We start from the raw sequence: 27,258 nt of genomic DNA on the forward strand, positions 1-27,258 counted from the left end.
TTAAATATAGTGCGTGATCTACCCACCATAACCCTGTATATCCTTATCCATTAAGAAATTGTCTAGCCCAGTCTTAAAAGTGTTAAGAGTCCGCCATTACCACTCTCTCAGACAGGGAGTTCCAAACACGTATTGTCCTTACTGTGAAGAAACCTTTTTGTCTCATTGTGCGTAATCTCCTCTCCTCTAACCTAAGCGGGTGTCCACGTGTCCTATGTGTTGATCTTACCAAAAACAGATCCTCCGCAAGTTCTGTGTATTGTCCCCTTATATACTTGTAAATGTTGATCATGTCCCCTTTTAATCGCCTCTTTTCCAATGTGAACAATGGGAACAATGTGAGCAAGCCTTTCTTCGTATTCTAGCTTTTCCATCCTCTTAATCAGTTTGGTCGCCTGTCTATGAACCTTTTCTAGCTCCAGGATATCCTTTTTCTAGTATGGTGCCCAAAATTGTGCACAATATTCGAGATGTGGCCTCACTAGTGATTTATATAATGGGAGTATAACACAGTCATCCCTTGCATCAATTTCCCGTTTTATGCATGCCAATACCCTGTTTGCTTTCTTTGCTACAGTACTACTTTGGGTACTACTGCTAAGTTTGTTATCTATAAGTACACCTAAGTTATTTTCCAGTACAGAATCCCCTAGTTGTACCCCATTTAGTATGTAGGTGGTGTTTCTGTTCTTTCTACCACAGTGCATTACCTTACATTTGTCTGTATTGAACTTCATTCTCCATTTTGCTGTCCATGCTTCCAGTTTAACTAAGTCGTTCTGAAGAGACACAGCATCCCCCTCTGAATTTATAACCTTACACAGTTTGGTATCGTATGCAAAAATTGACACCATGCTCTCTAGATCTACTGTTATATCGTAATGAAAATGTTGAACAATAGTGGTCCAAGTACAGACCCTTGTGGCACACCACTTAGTACTTCAGTCCAAATTCAAAAAAAGTTCTATTTACCACAACTCGCTGCTTCCTATTATCTAACCAATTTCTAACCCGGGCCGGAAGTAAAGACAGTATGTGCACAATCAGCTCGCTGGGGAAGGACGAGGCACTGATGTCCCCACACAAGGCCATGGGGGAGACTGAGGAGCAGCAACGAGCGACGCTACCAGTAGCCGAGTGTTCACTCTGGGCACTGGGGGAAAACAGACTGACGGGGCAAGGGTCCTGGGAGCATTGCGCCGTTACATCTACCACTTGTGCCCACTTGAGCACCACTGGCGCCTCAGGACAATGAGAATGCAGGGTTGAGCTGCCTGGCTTTTCATCTGTCACTCACGGCAATCCCTGCCGCGCTCCACAGAGAGATGGTGCAGTCTGGCCAAGCCGCGTTCACTAGGACTGTGCTGCAGGCTGCTACAACTGTATTCCTCTGCGGGGTGGTCATGTTCAATCAAAATTTATATGTAGGACACACGTGTCGTGTAGCTGGGCAAAATGAAGCAAAAGAGGGAGTAACAGCAGCACCTCTTCTCCCAACCTTGTGTATTTGGCATGGCCCAGGCTCTGAGGGGAAGAGCGTTGCAGAATCAGGGAGCTTAGTAACACGTTAAACAAAGGGATGGGACATTGAAAGGAAACATAATTTTTACAATGGTCAAATCTTTGCTTAGTCTTAAACATTGGTTCTGGAACACCAATGGTTTTGTACTTTTTTGATGTAAACTAGCTACTTAACACTCCAATAAAGGGATTTGAACACAAAACCTGTTATATCAAATTCTTCGCTTAGCATGAGAGCTATCAGTCATTGTGGCAGATGTATTAAACCTGGAGAAGTGATAAAGAAGTGATACGTGGAAGGTGATAACGGACCAGCCAACCAGCTTCTATAATTTTTCAAACCTGTAATGATTGGCTAGTGCGTTATCACCGTCCACTTATCACTTCTTTATCACTTCTCCAGGCTTAATACATATGCCACATTGTGTAATTTGTGTGCCCCTTGTCATTCAGTCTGGGCCGGCTAATTGCGGCAGGCACGCAGCCGCATACTGCGCCAAGCTGCAAGGGTGCCATCTCCCGCCACCACACTGACAACACCTACTGTCACCTTCACCTGTTGTCAGCTCCCGTTCCCCGCTGACTAATCCAGTCTTCCTCCCCTCCTTGCCTATGTGGCCATCACTCGAATGGCTGCCTGCCCGTCTGTGCCTTCCAGTCCCAACACCCACACACAGTATAGTAAAGGTACAGTATGTAGAAAGTTTGTCATGTAATTTTCTTGTCACTAACTATATGGATCAAGTGGCACATGTAAATACAGTGTTTATAGCTATAGACTGAAACTGTTTTGATTTGTTAATGAGGAATATAATGGACAGGTATATTTACCTATTGTTCCAATTCACAACAATATCCCCCTATGTGTTTGGCCTTTTCGTGTGGTGACCAATGTGTGTATTTTTGTCATATGAAGCCTGTCACGATCCGGGTAACTGGATGCCATTTTCTACCAGTTATGTGTCTCCTGAGATTGGCTCAGCGTGCCAGGGCCGGGTCATAACTATGTTTTGTTTTACATTTCATTTGGTGTTACCCGCAGCGCTGGCTCAGCGGCCTTCTTAGTGTTTTCACTTAACTTTAGTATGGCGCTCTCAGTCCCGCCGCGGCCGTCACCGCCGCGCCCGTGATCTTGCCGCATGGAGGCTGAGTCTGGCGTTCTCTGTGAGCCGCGGCCGCTGTCCCTGTGGCTGCTGTGCGTGTATGGGAGAGCGTGGAGTCTTCTGCTGCTGCGGCCTTCGCCGCCATTGCTGTTTGGCACATGGTTCTTCAGATCATCTTTCCCCTTCAAACTCTGTCATGGGCGCAGCCATGTTGGATGAAATCACGTCACTCTTCCCACCAATCTGCAGCGCTGCTGGTGCCTGTGTGTAATTGTCAGCCAATGCCTGCTCTCCAGCAGGTATAAATATCCTGTCCCAGCACCCAGGAAATTGTCAGTGCTTCAATTGTCTTCCCAGTGATTCCAGTCTTCAGCTTCACTAGAGACTCTCCTGTGGTTACACTCTGCGGTACAGCCTAACTCCCCTGAGATTACACTCTATGGTGCAGCCTGACTCTCTTGCTATTGCACCCTGCGTGGGCAGAGTGTATGCCTTGGCTCCCAGCAGCTTTTCTCCAGCGGTACTTTGCTCTCACTATTTTCAAGAATCTGCTATTACAGCTAAGTGCTTTCTCTACGATCCCTAACATCACTCAAGTGCTTTCTCTACGATCCCTAGCATCACACAAGTGCTTTCTCTACGATCTCTAGCATCATAAAGCACTTTAAGCCAATTCTTAGTTACTGGTCTCAAACCAGTAGGAACTCAGAGACTTTCTTTAACGGTTATTGTTTTGTTGCACCTTCTATGACTTTTATTATTTAATAAAAACCTTAAAGTCACCTCCAGTTGTCGTGGTCACGCCTTCGGGCATTGGTACTGCAGTCCCTGCGCATGTCTAGGAGTCCCATCTCACCTCCTAAGTTCAGGTACCCGTCAGCCCCTACAGCTGAGGCTTCCCGCTACCAACAGTAGCCCTCAGTTGTGACAAAGCCTATGTGTTTTATTATTTTCATGTGGGGGCCTATGTGTGTGTTTTTTTCACATGAAGCCTGTGTGTCAATTTTTTTCATGTGGGGTCCTATGTGTTTGTTTTTTCTCAAGTTGAGCCTATGTGTGTTTTTTTTTTCATGTGAAGGCTGATGTGTGATTTTTTTTCCACATACTGAGAAAATTAGTTATAAAGATCTGAGGGTTTTTTCCACCAAAGGGAGCCATAATCTATATCCGCTTACCAAAAAAATTAGGCTCGGGCCGACCCTGTTTCCTACATTACAATGTAATCATCATTGCTTTCTTTGTACTGCAGCATGCTACAAGCCTACATGTCTGAGTTTGTCACTCACTGAATGTTTTGGAGTGGAGACAGACTAGAAAACCATAAAAATATAGTATGCATTACAGGGAGAGCCTTGGGAAGACAGAATGCAGTAATTCTGTCACATGGAGGAATACAACACTTGTCAACCAGGCATTACTGTGTCCTCCACTGCCCCAAGCATTGCACTCAGAAATGAAATAGTAGTAGAATACATTGCTATCATTATTCTTATCCATAAAGGGGAAGTAGAATGAGATAAAATAATTTTTATAAATGGAGAACTCATTTAAACCAACTCTGGGCCTAATTCAGACCTGATCGTAGATGCAGTCACACAGATATGCGGGGGGACACCCAGCACAGGGCTAGTCCGCCCCGCATGTCAGGCCCGACACCCCCCGCACAAGTACAAAAGTATCGCACAGCGGCGATGCTTTTGTACTGTAGGAGTAGCTCCCAACCAGTGCAAGAGCTACTCGTCGCTGTGAGGGTCGCAGCAGCTGCGTGTGACGTCACACAGCCGCCGCGGCCCCCCCCCCCCCTCCCAACGGTCCGGGCACGCCTGCGTTGCCTGGACCATGCCCCGTAAACGGGAGCCAAATGCTGCCAGCACGCCCCCTCCTGCCCAGCAACCGCCTCTGCCTGTCAATCAGGCAGAGGCGATTGCAGGGCTGAGACAGCAGCGATCGGGTCTGAATGACCCCCTCTTACCCTTGATCACCGACTTACATTAAGGAGGTACAGGGAGGTGTTATCCAATTAGCCTCTAAAATGTTTTGGCTGTGAACTTCCACCTTATATTTTTTTTTACACTATCGCCAATTTTTTTTCAACCTATCCAATTAATCCACGCTTTTTTTGGGCAACATGTTTTTTTTTTTTCTTTGTATTTTCACCCGAAAATAAATTCCCAGGTGTGTTTTCGTGAAAAAACTGGGCTTGTTATCACAAATTTCTTCTTTGCCTGCTTCTGGAAGGTGAAAAAAAATTCCCCGATAACTGCAGACATTCGGGGCTAATTGGATAGGCCCAGGGGATCAATTAGTCAGGCTAATTGTCTACCACCCTATGTTTTTAAAGAAATCTTACATGTAAATCCTAACTTGGGCACAAACAGTGAAGTGAAACTGCCTATGCCAAAAGTGTGTTTACAAGGCCCAGACTAGGGAATGACATCTCGGGTGTGGTACCGCAAGGATTATTACCATACATAAAGTCAAATTAATTTCCATTCCTTTGTTTCCAAAATAGATATACCAAGCCTGTATCTATACCTCAGCTGTGTCTTGTACACATAAAATGAAAACCAAGATGGCACAATGGTCAGCATTGCGGTCTCACAGCACTGGGGTAACAGGCTCAATTCCAACCTGGGCATTTCCTGTGTGGAATATGGGGGAGTTTACTTGTTTCTTTGTGTGCCTGGTACCCAACAGACCCACACAGTTGTTGTGCCAACCGGGCATGAGGGCAGCAGGCGCCCATTATTTCTGCTCGTGGCGAGCAGAAATGTGCGAAACATCTTTCTTTTCACACATTTTCAGTTAGATGGCTTTAGCTACGCATCTAACTCTGGTGCATTTTGGTGCGACATGCGAGGAAGTATTGGGCGCCCAGTTAATCGCACCCAATCGACAAACCAATTGAGTATACCCACATCACTTTAAACGGAAGATTGTGTGTGAAATGGCGAGCAAAAACAATTGTGTCACCCCTATATGTTCTCCATGTGTTTGTGTCGGTTTTCTTCCACGCTCTAAAGACATACTGATAATTTAGGTTAATTAGCTACTGATGAAATTAACCTGTATGAGACTATGAGCCATACAATACATAATGTAATCTCTACTGGGACAGGTGATTGACAGGTGCTGGGATTGATGTAAATGCTAAAATATTCTCTGTGAGGCACTGCTATATAAATAATGGCTACTAAAATAATATGTGAGTTACAGTACATTAGTTTCACAGGGACTTCAGATCACTAATGCTGTTGAGGACAATGCTTCTTCCACTATGTAATTCTGGGGCAGATGTATTAAGCCTGGAGAAGTGATAAAGCAGTGATAAGTGGAAGGTGATAATGCACCAGCCAATCATTACGAGTTTGAAAAATGACAGTTAGGAGCTGATTGGCTGGTGCGTTATCACCTTCCACTTATCATTGCTTTATCACTTCTCCAGGCTTAATACATATGCCCCTCTGATACAGAATTCTGCCCCTTTCTCCTGTACCAAACAGGGGCCCAAATGTATTGAGGCTTAAAAAGTGATAAAGTGGAGAGTGATAAAGTACAAGCCAATCAGCTTCCTAACTGCCATTTTTCAAACGCATGTAACATGGCAGTTAGGAAGCTGGTACTTTATCACTCTCCACTCGTGGGGATTTTCTGCCCTCTCTTATGACTTTCTATATCTAGTACTCTGAAAAGATAACAGCACAAATAACCATAATAATATAAAATTAAACAAGAGTGAAATAATAAACAGTGACTTACCAATATTTCCTACTACTGTAACTGGATTTCACCACATTTCTTCAAGCTCCGCTGAAGTAAAGACCCTGAAAGATAAAACATGCCATTTTTAAAAACATACCTATCGTTCAAAACACTTTATTTACTTAGATAACAGAAACACATTTATGGTGCACCTGGATAGTAATATGAAGCGTTGGGTATACAATCACACTTTTACAGTATACACCTGGTGTTCTTCCATACGGTGCTGTGATTCCATGCATTATTGTGATTCCATACGGTACTGTGAACCCATTTAGGTGCTGTGAATCCATACCATACTGTTAAAATGCAGCTGAATGCAGGAAAACTGCTTGACATTTGCAGATGGTCATAAGGAAAATTGATCCTTATATAATGACTAATACCCCTTTCACATTGCAAAAATAACCCGGTATCGACCCGGTACATTGCCAGATTGACACAGGTTACTGTGCAGTGTGAAAGGGGCCATGATGAATTCCTGGGTTAAATACCAGGTCAGTGTGAACGGTTGCCGGGTCGATGCGATCTGGCACCCGTTCACTGCATAGGGAGAGGCGGCGATTATGTCATCCCCAGCACCACCTCCACTCCTGCCCCCCGATGATGCTGCGGTCCCCGCCCCCCCATGACAACCCAATCCGGCATAGGAAGGACCCGTTTCCAATTCCTGGGGGAGACTCGGCATTGCGTTCTGAAAGGGGTATTAGTAATATAGGCCTAGTGTGCTGTTTGTATTCAAGCCCATACTGTACATTATTTTTTCATGTAACTACAATTAAATAAAATTGATAAGAACCATTCAACAGAGAAAGTTATTTACTAATAAAGTGAGTAGTGAAACCAAGAGAGGAACAAGAAACCTCTCACCCTCACAGCCAGAAAAATGGGTACACGGTCTCAGAATGACCCTTATTCGCAAACAATCAAAGAAAATATCCATTCAAATAAATAACTGAGCAGAATTGGATAGTTGTAAAAAGCTACACATATGGTAGTAACGGGTTGGTATCGGGATCCCAGCGATTGGGATGCCGGCTGTTCAAATACAGACAGCGGCATCCCAATGATTAAAATACCGGTATTTTGACTGCCGGGATCCTGATCACAGTGACCCTGACCGGATCCTGGTAGTAACACACTCTGGCAGTGCTTAATGTACTCCAGCAAGTGCTAGTGGTGTGATCTAAGGTAATCATTCGCAAATGATAGCCCTTTCTGGGAGGTGGAAAAGGGCCATTCTCGTCTAGTGTGTACACTCAATATCGTTAATAATTCATACTCCTGTGCATCGTTAATGACCCCCTCCTTCGTCTGAACAGTCCAGCCGAGGGAAGACCTCATCAACGAGGGCCATGCTGCAGCCCCCGCCCCCACCCTCTGTCGCTTGCCGATGCCGGCACCCCGCCGCAGCCAATATTGCCGGTTACACACATCGGCTAGTGTGTACCCGGCTTAACTAAAATGCTCTCAGGTAGCAACCTTCACAAACTTGTACAGCACCATCCCTATTCAAACCTCCAGGAAGCCCCTTCTGTTAAACCAGAGGTACCCAAATGCGGTCCTCAAGGCACCCCAACAGTCCAGGTTTTAGGTATAGCAATGCTCAGCACAGATGGTTACATCAAATTGACTAAGGTGCTAATTAAGTCACCTGTTGCCAGTTATGGATACAATTAAAACCAGGGCCGTTGGGGTGCCTTGAGGACCGCATTTGGGAACCTCTGTGTTACACCTTCCAAATGTTTTCCAGTTACCTCAGAAGCTTTCTTTGACAAAGACTTGTGTGAAGACCTCAAGCTTGCATTAACACTATTAGCCTATGCTCTCCCCTCCCTTTTATGTCTACTGAGGGCTACTTAATACAGTACACTATGAATGAAGCAACTTCACAAACCTTCTGGCTTCCCTTTTTTTTTATTATTATTGTCATTGATTTGCAAGTTTTCACCACACCAGCATTCTGGGACACCCTAATTTGAAAGAGAAGAGTCTCCTCAGTCAAACGATGAGCCACCTTAATAGTGACTAGCTATTGTCTGGTGACCCGCTGCGATCACCAGCCAAATACACCTCACACTGCAGAAAACATTACAGGCCCTATACTTAGTTAGATGTATAGTATAGTATGTCTGTTTGCAGAGCGGATCCTGCATATTTTTTCACTGCATTCTCGGAAGAATATGTAGGTGCAGGTGATACAGTCGCATGGATCTCATTCGCATGTCCACATGCAAGTGTCAGACCTGTTTCATGAATTTTACATGGCTTAAAAAATCTTTGAAAAATAATAAGAAAGCCAGTTGGTATGAGCCCTTATGTGGGTTACAATTTATTTTCTCAGATATTAAGCATCTGATGTCAGATACACTGTTTTTCCTACATGAATATGTCAGCACCCTCCATCTGTACTGCATTATCACATCAAACAGCTGTGTAGTTCCGAAGTCTGACTGGTCTACTAGCTTTGCAGACAAACAGTTCCTACTGGTGTACTCCATTTAATACATGACCCATTTTATTAAGACAGGCATAGAAATAATTGTACATTTATAACCAAACTGCAATCTTAAAGAGACAAGAATATCTCTGGGAAGTGAAAGATGTAGGTCAGTTCAATCAGAGGGCACTATACCGGCAATGAGCATATAATGCCATATACGCGACATCAGAATCATGACAAAATCGCTGATGTTTGTGAGTATCTCTATGAGGGCAAACAAATATCCACAATGTTGGTGTGATGCATAATCGCTTTCCGCAAAGTGATCCGTACCTAACTGAATCACCCCTGTACTGTTATATATAGTAACAAACCTAACAACAACAACAACAACATTATTATTATTAATAAAATAATAGTACTATGGGGGCTATGCTAGCAAAATACGAGCAATTACCAAAATTTGAGCATCCACATATTATGCGACATTCAGTTAGAACCTCAGAGATAATTGAATCTGGCCACAATAGTGTGACAGTTACCAATATACTACACATAATCCGTTAAATGAACAAGAAACAAGATTACTGCATGAAATTAGTGTATCATCGAACTGATGCTGTATCTCATCAGTTTTATAATCATGTACCCACCTAAGAAACTAATCAGATTAACAAATCTGAGTCACTTTCTTGCCTCCTACTCCAGAATGATTTTATGACTTTAACAGACTGTTATTTATGCAAGTCGTGATACAGGCTGAAGTGACACATTGCAGACCATAATATATTTCAAAATAATTAGTTTGTTTTAAGAAAAAGGATAGCACAAATAGACACACTCGTCAAAGCACAGACCATTATCAATATGCTGCCAGATCAGGCGATACGTTCAGCGTATGCTGTTATGTTACATATGCTACTACTTTCTATGACTTGCTGTACAGTTCAATGTGAAAATAACCAATGTCAGAGAGAGGTATACAGGACCAAGAAATCATTTCATGTTACAATTAAAAATAATAGGCATACTTAACATCACTTACAAAATAACTTTTTTTCTGTGTATTTCTTGTATCAGACATATAATTAGGGCCAACTAAAGCTTACAACTCAGCCACTGATAGTAAAATGAGCAGATTCTGACAGAGAAATCAATGGGATAATGTCATGTAAATGGAAAGTTTGCCTTTCTGACAATTTTTTTTTTTTGTATAACACAACTGAAATGAATATAAATGTCAGGACCTATACATATTGTACATGAGTTTCCTATAAACAGCTAAGAGTTTAACAGCAGTGGTATAATGTCACCATTAATACTGAACATGCATGTATTATAAGAAATCATTATCTGTATTGAAGCAATACAGTTTCCAGCCTGTGTATGATTACAGAAGCACTCAGTGACTTATAACTATATATTCTGCGCAATGGTTCTCATTATCCAATATATACATCATACCTCCACATACACAGAATGAGCCCATTTATTAATGGCATCCTTCTCCAGTTATAACAATTTGACAAAATGGCTATGGGCTTCACTCATTGTGCAAACCAGCAGAAATCCTACTGCAAATAAGAAATGTGCTCACTTTGCTGAGAATAAAGACAGATTAGTTACAACTAATTTACATTTTATCCTTAAGGAACAAAACCATGATGTGTGCAGTTCTTGTTTAATAGTCTCTGTATCTTAAATATAAAGGAAAAAGGAAAGCAGACTTAAAACAACATCTTGACAATGTTTTGTCAAACATAAAGGATGCAATTAGTACAATAATTTTTCAGCCACTCTAAACAGATAATGGTCATTATCGCGCTATCCAATTATGGGCTGTTTTTAACAGCCGAAAAAGCACCCGCGATCATGCGATAATACATGGGATCCGGGATGTATCTGAGGGCTGCTTATCACAGATTATATTTTGGGTCCCTAGGCACCCGCAACATAAGCTCCAATAAATGCCGGTCTATGGGGCAAATTGGATAGTCTTTGGCAAACCTATTAGCAGTGGTAAATTATCGCTGCTAATAGAATACTGGCCTATAACAGTAGTGGTCCAATGACTTTTGCCGCAGCCACTACTTAAAATATATGGTAATGCCACAGCCAATGGGCTGTCTACTGAGACTCGCACAGGCTGCGACTATTATCTGCTGTGGTGCACAAAAGGTCACACCATTGGACTTCTGAGCAATCCTGTGGGTGGTCGCCGGTGTCAGTGGAACTGCATCTTTCAACCCAGTCCCTGACACCGTCCTGCCCCCGACACGCCCAACAATGGAAATCATCTCATCACCACCCAGGAATGCATGGATCTCTGTGCAATTCCGTTCTGGGTCCATAGATGGTAGCCATGAGGATACATACTAATTACGCCTCAAATGCATATACAGATGCAGAACATCGAATACTTGCACCCAATGTTTTACATCTATCCACTTCTGAATCCGGCCCAGTGTTGCTGTTATAGAAGGAGAATTAGAATATATAACAATTACGCTGGCCATACACATCTCTACAAGCTAGTTTTTCCTTAAAGACCTTAAAAAAATACTCTTATTCATATAACAGTTTCAGGGGGCAGGTAAATGTCCAGATATTTTCATGTCTTCATGTTTAAGTCAGCAGATCACCAGAAGTCAGCAAGACATAATTTGAATTTCTTCCACATTAGGAGAAAAATGATGTGCAAACCAGGTTTTTCAAGTGGATAATGCTCTATTAATGGAAGTCTACCGGTGGATGTTTTGGGAGCATGGTGCCGCACTGGTATCATGGGTACTATCTTTGCAGTTTCATCACATGGGGCCTGATTCAGGGGTGGATGTAGTGCCAATGTTTGTGGATTTTTGTGCTGCGTAGAGGTCTGAGTTGCACTGTGCATGCACCAAGTTTGATTTCTGATGGCTGTGATTTGGACAGAGTGATTGACAGTCAGACAGTGTTTGTGAGAGGTAACAGTGGTGTGTGACAAGACTGTTTTGGGGGCATCTCTCAACCTGTGACTGCGTCTTCATATGCAGTTTTAAAGGCTGGCAGTGACTTACTTCCTAAAGACATTCTGAGTTACCATAGGATTGCTCAGTAGATCAATGGCGGACTGATCAGGATGCCAGCAGTCGGAATCCCGGCATTGCTCGGAATACCGACATGGAGCGAACAAAGGACTGCCACCGCTCTACACTGGTACGCCATGGGGAAGGGGCAGATAAGGTTTAGGCTGCGGGGGGGGGGGGGGGGGGATTAGTGTTATGCTGCTTGAGGTTGGGCCGCGGGAAGGGTTAGGCACCACCCGGGTGGGTTAGGCTGTGGGGGAGGGAGGGTTACATTTAGGCTGCGGGGAGGATGGATTAGGCAGCACCGGGGAGGGTTAGGTTTACAGGGAGAGGGCCAGGGTCAGGCTGCGGGTAAGGAGGGTTAGGGTTATACTTGCGTTATACTTACCAAGTAGGTGTCGGGATCCTGAGCGTTGCTATGCCACTGACGGTATCTGACTGCCGGCATCCGAAGTGCCAGGATCCCGATACCATCCCCAATGGTGCAACTTGTGTGCATATGATGGAGCATCTTTGTAAGCAGGAGGCAGATTGGATATGTCGTCTGTGGGCGCCTCTGTACTGTCACGATCTCACTAGTTGGGAGTGGGTGAATCCAGACTTGGTTCGGGTTGGGGAACGGACTCTCAAAGTAGGAAGTGGGTTGGCTGGATGAAGTTCCTTTGCATGAAGGGTAAACGGTTCTGGAGGGGTAGAGTTCATGAATTGAGTCCTTTTTAGAAGCTGATTCAATTACTGGGAGAGAAAAAAAGGCTGAACGGAGTGGCACCCCCTTAGCTGGCGGTCACTTCAGAGGTCTTACTGAGTGCAGAACCCAGGAGACCAGGATACCATGATCCGGGCGAAGCGGGGTGTTCATGAACAGGCTTCAATGACTGCGGCAGCAGGTCAGGCACCAAGGAACAATAGCAGGAGCAAAACACAAAGTGCAGGCACACGGTAAGCAAACGCCTTGCAGGACTGAAGGTCGCTGATGAGGGCTGGAACCAGGACACTGAGTTTCACTCAAGATTCTGGGAGCATAGAGCACTAGTATACTGACTAACTGTACTAGACATTCCCAGCAAGCACCAGAAATACCCTCAGCTCACCTGTGATTGGCCACCGGAGTTAGCTGGAACACCAGAGCCCCGGATTGGTCTAACACTGCCGTGTGACCAAATCCAAGATGGCGACGCCCAGGACCCGAAGCTCACCCTGCTGCCGACCCGCTGATCCCTGCTCGCAGCCTGCAGCTGATGACATCCGCCAGCCGTCCGCACCCGCCGATCGTCACCAGCGCTGCCGCTGAAGAGACCCAGCCACAGCACCTGGATGGGTTAGCTCCGGCACCCCCGCTGCACTTCAGAGCTGCCCGAGACATGTACAAATAGCTGCTGCTGCGTATGGATTCTCAGTCGCAATCGGGATTTGCGTGCACCTCTGAATCAGGCCCACAATCCCATTACATAATTCAAAAATATACTGGTAGTTTAAATGGCTTCTGAAAAAATTAACCCTCTGTATAAGTGATAAGGAATACAGATTGTAAGCTCCACCTGGGCAGAGACTGATGTGAATGACTAAATATTTTTGTAAAGTGCTTCATAATAAGTGTGCACCATATAAATAGCTAATAATAATAATAATAATAATAATAATAATATTAATCATTTGTTTGGAGCATATTAAATTAAGCCAGGGGACAATTCTATAAGTCAGTTAACACACTATTCAACCCAAGGCAAACTTTCTGTTACACTCAGAAATTGGACATCACTGAAGTGGAAAAGAAGTTGGTTATTTTCAGCAACATTTTGAAATCGTGTTTTCCAACTTCCAGGCTTGATGGAACCTCAAAAAGTACATGTTTACCATGCTCGAATATGCTGGAACACAGGTGTATTTACTACTGACTAATATCATTTATAAAACATCCACAGGTAGTACTAATGCGTTCACTTCGTGTCCTTTGAGACCTGTGGGCTGGGAACTAAGGCGTTGGGAAGTGAATAAAGAATTTCATTGATCCCCAACAGATCACCAAACATTGATGCCGCCTATTGGCGGATCCGATCTGCATTTCCGGTTGGGTCATCCAGTATGACTGACATTCTGTGGCGTTTGGGGCACAGAGCGGGGGCAGCACCCTGCACCGTTCTTTAAAATGGTTCCTTGGGGCTGTGCAGTTCCTAACAATCACGATTTAGTCCCTAAGTTCATAAGGGGGACACTTCTACTTGCATCGTGAGTGATACACACTGAGTTTATGAATTTCCTGCTAATGTGCAGAATGTTTCAAGATCAAAACATAAACAAGATACAATAGAAATACATTATAATCGGTGACATTTAAAATGTGTAAACAAACACAAAAATATTTGAACATTTCCATAAACAGTTGACTGGCAGGAACATGTTGACAATATGTTCATCTTATTTGTTACTAAAAACAGAAAAGAGGATGCTCTTTTATAGCAGAAAGGGTTAATTATGCTGATGGAAGTAAAGGATGACTCCCTACTGCGGCAGAAGGAGCCCTCTGCTGCATTTCAGATGGGACAGAAAGAAAGAGAATTGCTGCAGTCACATCTGGACGAGGAGGAGCTTACTGTACACTGGGGAAACTGTGCAAGTGCCGGAATTCTAGAATCGAACATTCAATGCACCAACCCCAGAGGGCAGCAGGAAAATGTCTTTACACAGGATGTACGATTCCAAGCATGCAGAAAATACAGATGATGCATGTGTGACTATATAGATATGTGTGTGTTTCAATATCCATTTCACTCACGAGGCATTTCTACTTACATGTGAATGGGATAAATCGTATATTAAACAAACTCAGTTCTACAATCTCAGCTTTTGTCAGCTTAGAGCTGGGGACATTTTTAGGAATTTGGCACACTGTGTAAAAAATCCTATGAAGTGATCATTGTCCAGTTCTTCTTCTCAAGATAAATATAAAACCAGGTTAAGAGAATTCAATTACCTGCGGTAAATTACAGCGGCTAACTCAGAGGTTCCCAAACTGTGTGCCTTGGCTCCCTGCGGTGCCTCGGGACACTTGCAGGGGTGCTTTGGGTTGGTGGTCCAGGACCAATTCAAATTATTTATGGTCAATATAATTGGCAAAACCAGTGCCGGTGGCTGCCAGTCATAAAATATGTGGCCAAACAGAAGCACATCTTGTCCCTCACCACACAACTGATCCTAAGGATGACATATAAACGCAATCTACTTATTGTAATATTTCTTTCTAAATTTCTCAATAAGAAATTTTTGGCCTAGGGGTGCCGTGAAAAAAATTCTGATATTTTAGGGCGCCGTGATTCAAAAAAGTTTGGAAATCACTGGGCTAGCTGATCCACCAGGGGTTATACAATTAGCCCTGAAAGACGGCACTACTAGGAAATTTTTTTCCACCTGCCTGCATCATTGGAGGCCAAAAAAATCCCCTATAACTGACCTGTTATCATGAAAACTGGTCAGTTTTCGCAAACAATTTACCAAGCATAATTCAATTCCCCACTAAATAGGTAAAAGCCTGCTGCAAAAAAAAGTTGCTGCTTGATTCTCCCCCCTCCCAGCCCCCAATGGCTTTAACGCATTGTGACAATAAAACTTGTTTGATATTCAAGCCAATATACAAAATGACGACACCAATTGTATAATGTATGCCAGTCCGACACAAAAAACTTGCTGTGTTATACTTTGACTTCATAAAAAATAATAATACTTATAATAGTTACTATAATAATTATTTTCATCAGCAGACTTATCTGGATAAACTAAAGGTGCATACACATGGTGAGATTCGGGCTAACCCCGATCCTCACTATGCAACAGAGGGTAGGTCGACATCGCAAGTACATAATGAGTGTGCTTACGATACTGACTATGTGCGATTCTGGCTAAGTGTCAATTATGACTATCTTTTCTACGAGATAGTCAAAATTGACTTGCCTGCACAGTCTATCTGGGCTTGCGATGCCGACCGCGCGCTCAGCACAGGTTACTATTCCCAATCGTAGTCCGCATGGATCGTTAAGTATGAAAAAGAAAGAAAACATGAAAAACTCATGTCGACCTTTTGACCTGTCGACCTAGAAACCATGTCGACCTAGTGATTGTCGACCTAAACATTGTCAACCTAGACACTGTCGATCTAATGATCCACACCCAACCACAGATAGGTAACAGTGTTTATATGACACTACAGGAATGATTGTACTGGTGCAGTTGTGGGTAAATAGTTTTAAAAAATTAATACAATCAAATGATGTATGTAAAACATATAATGAATGAATTTAATATATCAGTGCCACAGCTTAAGTCACTGAACTAATTCATATGCAGAAAGAAAGACATAATATATGAGCATTTTGTTTGCTGAGAAACTCATTGACGCAGGAGCTTAATATGATCAGACATTGCAATGATGCCACTGGTGCTGTACAGTCACTAAAGGGAGCATTCAGCCATGAAGTGCTATGCACGATGATCACAGCAATAAGGCCTTCAATGTGACAGGAATAGCAGAGTACTTTGTATTAGGGATTTCAGGTCTTAACATTCCAGTATCCTAGTCATGAACCCAAGAGGCTACGCAGTTACTACATTTCTATCACACTAAAAACCTCTGAGAAATCAGCGTCCCCGTCTCCTTTTATTAGTGCCAATGCAAAGACACAACATAAAAACCAAATCCAGTAGAACTGAAAAGTCTGTACTAGTGTAACCTCTCGTCTCTTTGTCACATGTCTATGCTTTCATTAATTATTCTTTTCATCCATCATCCCTAATCAGACATTTCATAACTATTCAAGTAAAAGATAATATATTACTATTCACAGCCTGTGTGTATACTGATTACAATTATTATATACTGTACATCCATGTACAGAACTGTACCATTTTATTCTCATATAAACAGATTTAACAGAACTCCTCCTTGATTACACCTACATCATTCATTAAGGTTCCTGTCAAGCAGTTACTGAAGCATGCAATATGATGAGACTTGTTTTATTTAGGAGGAACAGACATGAAGCAGCCTATTAAAGAACATCGTCATTTTCAACTAGCATAGTACATTTTAGAGAGAGTGTATACAGCAAACGGAGAACTAAATGTTTGATATACACGCCTGTCTGTCTTCGTCGGCCATTCTATATGTTTTTAAACGTTTTCTTTTAAAATCTTAAAAAAAAATCTTTACAAACAGTTTAGAAATTTAAAAATGGGGAAAGAGAAGTGGAGATACAGGAAAGACAATGGATGGAAAATAAAAGAACCTTATTTTCTAATGTCTTAGATGGAGAGAGGTAGGAGGTGCAGGATACGTAGTTAAGCGTAAATTATGAACTATGTCAGTTACCACTGTGCAATGCTGCAATTTGCAGTCTCAGCAGCTCACAGGGTCATGATGACGTGATTAACCATACAGCAAGCCACCAAGTCACAGGGTCTAGCCACTTCACTAGGGAAGTGAGAGCAAGGAGACTGGTCTACTCTCCAGCACTTCTAATAAGGGGAAATATTCCGGGAGAGTAGACAAATATGTCACTTCCACTGCTGTCCTATTGCCCCTATGGGCCCCAATCAGCCACAGGACTTACCATAGGCCTTTAGCTCCCAGAGTAAGTGACTAGAGCTATTCAATTATATGCCGCAGTAAACCCCATATTCTGTGGTAAGTCCAGCAGCTAAACGTGCATTAAGACAAAGGTTCCGTATTAAGTGCTTTGAGCTATTAAATTATGCATGCAGTAAGCTCACAGTTATTCCCAAGGGTACACTTAACGCAGATTTCTGTTCACAACCTGAGGGCTCCTAACCTGGGAACTAAAAGCCTGTGGTAAATCTTCAGTTATGGATTTGCCACCTATATTTGTTACATTTACACTTTTGCCTACTGTTTTTACTGTTATCTGTCTGAAATAAAACTGCAGCCATGTCCAAAAACTGTTTATTATTGTTTACCTAAGCAGCGCCACCATATTACTCAGCGCTCTACAGATAAATGGCTCAGCTTTTTTATTCATTTCAAAATCAGAGGAAACTCACCAGGATTCCGCTGGTGTGCACATGAACAAGACAGCTCATGCATGCTAGTGTTCAAAATATGACTTCATTGTTGAAAAAACGGAAATGTGAATGGTGAATGGTTGCACATTTGAATACAAGTCTATGGACAAAAAGTACCCTGAGCATGTTTGGGGCTTTTGTACCAAATTCCTTAGAATTGCAGCTCAGTTTTGAATGTATTTTAGCACCTAAACTGTTGGCTATTGTACTTTATTCATATGACTTTCTTATTACTACACAGACTCCCATATGACAGAGCATTCATTATGCTTCCCATTATCAGTCATCGTCAGTTCTCATTTTGCACCAGTTGTCGAGTACATATAAGTGATGCACCTCATAGAAGATATGCATCTTTCTCGTGGTCAGCCATGGACCTAGTTTGTGTGAAAATCTCCTTTTTTTTACGTTAAGTAGTTTTTTATTGATTTTGTAAAAAAAACATACAATGCAAGTAAACAAAAAACTTAATACAAACAGCGTTGTGTCATTATTAGTAGGTACATGTTAGTGATTCAAATAACAATACAAGTAGAGGTCAGGCATAACTCAGAAGTGTAGCAGCATTCCATACAAATATGTGAGGAGGACATAAACACGTAACGATGCAGGAACAGGGGCATGACAAATGTGAGATATTGCCCTCGTAGCTGTATCAAGCATCAGTGTAATAATAAAATGCAGATTGTTGCAGAGAGATAACAATCGCCAAATTAGCGACAATCACAGAATATCAGACATATCCCCCTTAAGCATCACTAAGGCTAGCTCATACAGGGTTCACAGAGTGTGAACACCTCCTTACTGTACTTTCCCTGCATTTACACCCCTCCAACCCACGTCCCATCCTCACAAAGGGTTGTAAGTAGAGAGGCCAATCCCAGGCCATTTATTCAATCCCAGGTATCGGGGGTTGAAAAATGGTCAATCCCGGGATTCCCGCGATTGGCTATTCCCTATGTGTCCGCCCCCTCGCCCCGCACAAGCAATACTCACCATACTAGGGGGGCGGGTGAGTGGGTCGGAAACAACTGTCGCTCTCCGCAGGTGACGGCAGACGGCGCAGCGTGACCTGTCACTGCACGTCACGTTGCGCTGGGGAGCCGGGAGGTGGGAGCCGGGCAGCGTCTGAGTGTCCTGAGGACACTCAACGCTGATCCCTCAATCTCCGGGATTGGAGCTGATTGGATTGAATCCCAGACATTTTTGGGCCTATCACGAGATTGGCCTCCCTAGTTCTGAGGCTAAATGGGGACAGATACAAGTGGCCAGTAGGAAAATCCCGGGATATTGCACGTGAACGCGCATCATCCCGGGATTCTTCTCAGTGTAAATGGGTACATGGACAATTTCCCGGGACGAGCATCCCGGGATTTCATCCCAGGTCAAAAGCAGGGTTGAACCCGGGACCGTCCCGGGAAGCTGTGTAGTGTGAAAGGGTCCGTCCCGGGATTCACTATCCCGGGACTGTTAAAAGGACTTGGATTGGAGCTTTCTTGGGCTCAGAAAAGCTGATGTCATCTTTTCTGAGCCCAAGGCCATTTCTAATGACATACTAATGCATTTGCAGGGATATCCCGGGATCAGTGTAAATGGGGCTGTCCCGGGTCGATCCCAGGTCTTAATGCAGTGTGAAAGGGGTCAGTCCCGGGAATGCATCCCGGGATGCATCCCGGGAAGCATCCCGGGAGTGACCCGGGAGTGCGAGTGTAAAAGTGGTATTAGCTTGAGGACAAGAGCACAGGAACTTTTAGTACACACGCACAGCTGTAATAGGCACGGGGTAAAAAGATGAAAATTGCATCAATGCCCAACTCTACATGAGCCTCAATAGGTCAAAATGCAGAAGTGCAGGAGGGGTTTTAAAAGAGAGAAAACTTAAATAAAAGTCACAGCATCACATTTATAAACACGTTATCATTGTACCGGTCTATGGCAATCAGCATGAAATTACTTCATACAGTTTTTTACACCTTTACTTTAGTAAATACCTCCCAACAGACACTCCCCAGTAGTGAAAGTACATATTTAGCAAGGGAGCTAAAGATGATCTCTGCCCATTATGTTTCTGTTTAGATTTAATTCAAACTATTTTTCAAAACGAAAAACACAAATATTATTTATAAAAACCATAAAAACATCATTAATCTGATCAGTGTTAAGCTAATAGCTTGCGTGTATTCTGGACCTATTCACTAAAACAGACATTGTTCTGAACGTGCTTTCAGCTGGCAGTGTGAATGATGCACTTATTCTCTCATATAAAGGCCTGTGCTGATGGATATATGAGTGAGCCTGCACTATGCATTGCTCTGTCTCACACTGACACAGATTATCCCCTTACCCTGGCTCTAAATAGGTCTGCTCTTAGCAGCTTTTCTCTATAGAAATGTGGATAATAGTCTGCAATGTACAATTAGTGCCCCAATACACTGATTGCAATGCACGTTATTGGGATCTGTGCAGAGAAAACAATCAATGGAACAAGAATACCACAAGCACACCATTGATACACTGGTGGAAAATGCAGTCACGCTCGATAATCTGCATTCCTCCTCACAGGTGCCCCACAAGCAGGCTCACTTATATGTATGAGAAACAACCTCCGGAAGATAAAGTGGCTGTGGTATTTCTTCTAGTAATCACTCCTAAATATTTGTAAAACTGTAAATCAACAGGCAAGGTGCTCACAATCCATAAAAATTCAGAGATAATTACTGACATAACTAATTACTACAGGATCCCAAATATGCTCTCAACCGATCATTTTGAGTAACGTTACAGAATATTTAAAACCTATGGTTTTCTGGATAAGGTTCCTTTTCTGTATTTTGTAACAAAATATACTAAAGTAATTTTAATATATTATGGGTGTGTGGATCATAGGATCGACCACACTTAGGTCGACAGTCATTAGGTCGACATCTGAAATAGGTTGACATAGCCATTAGGTCGACCTGAACAAGGTCGACATGGAAAAAGGTCAACACGAGTTTAAAAAAAAAATTGGTGTCATTTTCTTCGTAAAGTGACGGGGAACCCCAATTAGTGCACTGTGTCCCCTTGCTTGGCTCGCTTTGCTCGCCATGCTTCGGGCAAGTTGCCTCGCTCCGCTACCGCTGCACTCGGCACAGGTTACTATTCCCAATCGTAGTCCACTTGGATCGTAAAGTATGATAAAGTTTAAAATAATGCAAAAAGTTGTGAAAAACTCATGTCGACCGTTTTCCATGTCGACCTAGTGACTTTGTCGGCCTATAGACCATGTCGACCTAATACATGTCGACCAATAGCGGTCGACCTAAAGACCGGATACCTAATATGGAGCACCATTTCAAAGATATACTAACGTATATAACAAATTATTCCTGTTTTTTTTGTTTAGTACTGCTGTGTCCCTACTCACTGAAGTAGGAAATGCTTAATAATCACGTGTGTACAAGAATATCACTGAACGCACAGGGTTTCTGAATAACAGGTATGGTACCATACCTGTATGGGATGTAGTCTGGATCCCAATGGTCACAATCCCAAAAGATCCTAACGGTTAGTTTTAGGGCTAGACTCTAAGGGGTGGTCAGGATTAGGCTGTTGTTTAGTCTGCAGAAGTGGATGGTTAGGGTTAGTCTGCAGAAGTGGATGGTTAGGGATAGGCTGCCAGAGGGGACTGTTAGGGTTAGGCTGCTGAAGGTTAGGATCAGGCTGCAGGGGGGGGGGGGGGGGGATACTTACCAAAAGTCGTCAGCATTGTGACTGCCGAGATTCCGCTGCCGGGATTGTGACCGTCGGGGTATTGAACCCAATCCGCCTGTACATAGCTCACAAATTACATTTTTAAAAAGTACAAAAAAGGAAAACTATGTCGCTGAACTGATGGTGAATAGAAATAGACTATGGGGGTAATTCCAAGTTGATCGCAGCAGGAAATTTTTTAGCAGTTGGCCAAAACCATGTGCACTGCAGGGGGTGCAGATATAACGTGCAGAGAGAGTTAGATTTGGGTGGGTTATTTTGCTTCTGTGCAGGGTAAATACTGGCTGCTTTATTTTTACACTGCAATTTTGATTGCAGATTTAACTCACCACACCCAAATCTATCTCTCTCTGCACATGTTATATCTGCCTCCCCTGCAGTGCACATGGGTGGTCATTCCGAGTTGTTCGCTCGGTAATTTTCTTCGCATCGCAGCGATTTTCCGCTAATTGCGCATGCGCAGTGTTCGCACTGCGACTGTGCCAAGTAAATTTGCTAAGAAGTTTGGTATTTTACACACGGCATTACGATATTTTTTTTCCTTTCTGGTGATCGTAATGTGATTGACAGGAAGTGGGTGTTTCTGGGCGGAAACTGGCCGTTTTATGGGAGTGTGTGAAAAAACGCTGCCGTTTCTGGGAGAAACGGGGGAGTGCCTGGGCGAACGCTGGGTGTGTTTGTGACGTCAAACCAGGAACGAAACTGACTGAACTGATCGCAGTGGCAGAGTAAGTCCCGAGCTACTCAGAAACTGCTTAGAAATTTCTATTCGCAATTTTGAGAATCTTTCGTTCGCAATTTTGCTAAGCTAAGATTCACTCCCAGTAGGCGGCAGCTTAGCGTGTGCAATGCTGCTAAAAGCAGCTTGCGAGCGAACAACTCGGAATGAGGGCCATGGTTTTGCCCAACTGCTAAAAAATTTCCTGCTGCGATCAACTCAGAATTACCCCCTATATTGGATAGTTTATGGCTATTTATTTTTTCACTTTTTATTAAACCAAAATACAAACTGCAAAATATAATGGTTAATAAAAACATTGCTTAATAAATATTCAGAGATTTAGTACCATAAAATAATAATGATAATATTAAATAAATGAAAAAAATTAACATATTTAGTATAGGGTTTTGATTTTGTGGGACTCTTTTTTTAATAAGAACATAAATGTTAATATTTTGACTTTCTTACATGTATGAGTCAGATATACAAATTGTTTCTTGCATATCTGTATATATCTTATTATTTCCAGATAATTTAGTTAAAAGATTGCCAGAATGACTGATGACAATGTCACACGTGCCATTAGTTAATATAGAGGATCCCTTGAAACTTTAGTTTTCAACGAAGATCTTTGACTCTATTTCAGGCTACATTTAACCAGGCTAAAGGACCTTAGACGTCACAACCACACGATCCGCGACAGCAGGAGGAGGAACAAGGACGGAACGTGGGGCACAAAAACTACACTCGTCATGCTTCGGGCTCGGTTACTAAAGGGAATAGATGTTGATATGGATGGTGAAACTGCCAGCACACCGTCCTTGCTACTCCCCCTGCTGTCGCGGGTCACATGATTGCGACGTCAGAGGTCCTTTAGCCCACTTGGATCTAGAATCTACCCTTTGACTATGGTACCAAAGCAAATAGTCATGGTAAGCAGTTCTAGGCAATGCTGTGTCATATATACAGTTGCACATAATGCATGCAGTGTTCTGGAGGTGTGAATGGGTTGCCGGGTCGATGCGACCCATTCCCCTTTCACACTGATGGACAGGCAGTACTTGGAGATCATCTGATCTCCAAGCGCCGCCCCCACACGCGCCACCGCTGACGTTACCAACCTGGCAATATGCTGGGCTGCTGACGCCAGTGTGAAAGGGTCCTGAGGTGGGTCGCACCTGGGAAGAACCGTGTATGGTTCCTGGTTGTGACCCGCCATTCGCGTTCTGAAAGGGGTATTAGTGTGAGAAGGTTACATAGATATGCATAGTAGGCAGACTACGGAGTAAAACAGACATTCTGAGAACACAGGTAGATACAGCAGGTGTGGATTGATACATTAGATGAACAGTGAAAAGATCAACAATCAATAGGTAGACGCCAGATGGTCGACAGTGAATAGGTCAACAGTGTCAAAAGGCTGACATGGTCAAATGGACAACAGACTATTGGTCGACAATGACTTAGGTCAACAGGGTTAACATTTTGACATTCATATGGATGACACAAAAAAGGGCAAAATGTGATTTTCTGTTATTTTAACCTAAATCTAATAACCCCCATCCTGCAGCCTAACCCTATCTCTTCCCCCAAGTGCCTAACCCTAAGCCTAACCACAATGTGGACCAATTACCTGTCAACCTTTTAACTTTGTCAAACTATTCACTGTCGACCATCTGGTGTCGACCTTTTCACTGTCCCGATACCATATGCAGTTAAATCATGTTATTGTAGAATGTTTTATTAAATGCTCTGGGTCTAGTTCTTGTGTTTTCTAAAGGTGGGTACACACGGTAAAATTTTAGCTAAGTTGAGATATCTTACACTATTTCCCAGAGCTCCTGAACAAACTAAATAGTGCATGCACATGGTAAGTTATGGCATAAGATTTAGCACAATAGATTTAGCATCAGATGTAGCATAAGATATGGCTTCTCACTTTATTGTGATAACACAAATCGGATATAATATCTACGTTACATACACACGGTACAATATGCACTAGATAGTGTACTCTATAGCTAAAAATGAGCTGCATGTTCATCCAATATAGAACATCGGGCCCAACTCGCGGGACTGCGCACCGCACTATGGGGATCATTCCGAGTTGATCACACGTAGCAACTTTTTGCTGGCCATGCGATCATCTAGACACCGCCTATGGGCGAGTGTATTTCTGCATAGCAGGGCTGCGAACGCTTGTGCAGCCCTACTATGCAAAAAAAGATTCCTGTAAAACAAGACCAGGGTAAGAGTTACTTACCCTGTGCGATCGATCCAGCGATGTAGGTCCCGGGACTGACGTCAGACATCCGCCCTCCGTTGGACTCACCACTCCCCAAAAAATAAGAATTTACTTACCGATAATTCTATTTCTCATAGTCCGTAGTGGATGCTGGGGACTCCGTCAGGACCATGGGGAATAGCGGCTCCGCAGGAGACAGGGCACAAAAAGTAAGCTTTTAGGATCACATGGTGTGTACTGGCTCCTCCCCCTATGACCCTCCTCCAAGCCTCAGTTAGGTACTGTGCCCGGACGAGCGTACACAATAAGGAAGGATCTTGAATCCCGGGTAAGACTCATACCAGCCACACCAATCACACCGTACAACTTGTGATTTGAACCCAGTTAACAGTATGATAACAACGAAGAAGCCTCTGAAAAGATGGCTCACAACAATAATAACCCGATTTTTGTAACAATAACTATGTACAAGTATTGCAGACAATCCGCACTTGGGATGGGCGCCCAGCATCCACTACGGACTATGAGAAATAGAATTATCGGTAAGTAAATTCTTATTTTCTCTAACGTCCTAGTGGATGCTGGGGACTCCGTCAGGACCATGGGGATTATACCAAAGCTCCCAAACGGGCGGGAGAGTGCGGATGACTCTGCAGCACCGAATGAGAGAACTCCAGGTCCTCCTTAGCCAGAGTATCAAATTTGTAAAATTTTACAAACGTGTTCTCCCCTGACCACGTAGCTGCTCGGCAAAGTTGTAATGCCGAGACCCCTCGGGCAGCCGCCCAAGATGAGCCCACCTTCCTTGTGGAGTGGGCATTTACAGATTTAGGCTGTGGCAGGCCTGCCACAGAATGTGCAAGTTGGATTGTGCTACAGATCCAACGAGCAATCGTCTGCTTAGACGCAGGAGCACCCATCTTGTTGGGTGCATACAGGATAAACAGCGAGTCAGATTTTCTGACTCCAGCCGTCCTTGAAATATATATTTTCAATGCTCTGACAACGTCCAGCAACTTGGAGTCCTCCAAGTCGCTAGTAGCCGCAGGCACCACAATAGGCTGGTTCAAGTGAAAAGCCGAAACCACCTTAGGCAGAAACTGAGGACGCGTCCGCAGTTCTGCCCTGTCCGAATGGAAAATCAGATATGGGCTTTTGTACGATAAAGCCGCCAACTCTGATACTCTCCTGGCTGAAGCCAGGGCCAGTAGCATGGTTACTTTCCATGTAAGATACTTCAAATCTACCGATTTGAGCGGCTCAAACCAATGGGATGTGAGAAAATCCAAAACTACGTTGAGATCCCACGGTGCCACTGGAGGCACAATCGGGGGCTGTATATGTAGTACACCTTTGACAAAGGTTTGTACTTCAGGCACTGAAGCCAATTCTTTCTGGAAGAAAATCGATAAGGCCGAAATTTGAACCTTAATAGACCCCAATTTGAGGCCCATAGACAATCCTGCCTGCAGGAAATGTAGGAATCGACCCAATTGAAATTCCTCCGTTGGGGCCTTCTTGGCCTCACACCACGCAACATATTTTCTCCAAATGCGGTGATAATGTTGTGCGGTCACTTCCTTCCTGGCTTTAATCAAGGTAGGAATAACTTCCTCTGGAATGCCCTTTTCTTTTAGAATCCGGCGTTCAACCGCCATGCCGTCAAACGCAGTCGCGGTAAGTCTTGGAACATACAAGGTCCCTGCTGAAGCAGATCCCTTCTTAACGGTAGAGGCCACGGCTCTTCCGTGAGCATCTCTTGAAGTTCCGGGTACCAAGTCCTTCTCGGCCAATCCGGAGCCACGAGTATTGTTCTTACTCCCCGTAGCCGTATAATTCTCAGTACCTTTGGTATGAGAGGCAGAGGAGGAAACACATACACGGACTGGTACACCCACGGTGTTACCAGAGCGTCCACAGCTATTGCCTGAGGGTCTCTTGACTTGGCGCAATATCTGTCCAGTTTCTTGTTGAGGCGGGACGCCATCATGTCCACCTTTGGTTTTTCCCAACGGTTCACAATCATGTGGAAGACTTCTGGATGAAGTCCCCACTCTCCCGGGTGGAGGTCGTGTCTGCTGAGGAAGTCTGCTTCCCAGTTGTCCACTCCCGGAATGAACACTGCTGACAGTGCTATGACATGATTTTCCGCCCAGCGAAGAATCCTTGCAGCTTCTGTCATTGCTCTTCTGCTTCTCGTGCCGCCCTGTCTGTTTACGTGGGCGACTGCCGTGATGTTGTCCGACTGGATCAACACCGGCTGACCCTGAAGCAGCGGTTTTGCCAGGCTTAGAGCATTGTAAATCGCTCTTAGCTCCAGTATATTTATGTGAAGAGACGTCTCCAGGTTCGACCACACGCCCTGGAAGTTTCTTCCCTGTGTGACTGCTCCCCAGCCTCGTAGGCTGGCATCCGTAGTCACCAGGACCCAGTCCTGTATGCCGAATCTGCGGCCCTCTAACAGATGGGCACTCTGCAACCACCACAGAAGAGACACCCTTGTTCTTGGTGACAGTGTTATCCGCTGATGCATGTGCAGATGCGATCCGGACCATTTGTCCAGCAGATCCCACTGA

At 43.7% G+C, this 27,258-nt stretch overlaps 1 protein-coding gene across 2 annotated transcripts in view; it reads right to left on the bottom strand.

Annotated features, from left to right (window-relative positions):
- The window catches only part of FYN (FYN proto-oncogene, Src family tyrosine kinase), a 296,399-nt gene that overhangs the window by 154,811 nt on the left and 114,330 nt on the right, over positions 1 to 27,258 (bottom strand). For both annotated transcript variants that reach the window (XM_063917151.1, XM_063917149.1), the window contains exon 2: positions 6,384 to 6,448. The gene's annotated coding sequence lies outside the window, so the exon portion shown is untranslated. The remainder of the gene's footprint in view (positions 1 to 6,383; positions 6,449 to 27,258) is intronic.

Source organism: Pseudophryne corroboree, chromosome 4, assembly GCF_028390025.1.
Source record: "Pseudophryne corroboree isolate aPseCor3 chromosome 4, aPseCor3.hap2, whole genome shotgun sequence".
In the NCBI taxonomy this organism is placed as follows: domain Eukaryota; kingdom Metazoa; phylum Chordata; class Amphibia; order Anura; family Myobatrachidae; genus Pseudophryne; species Pseudophryne corroboree.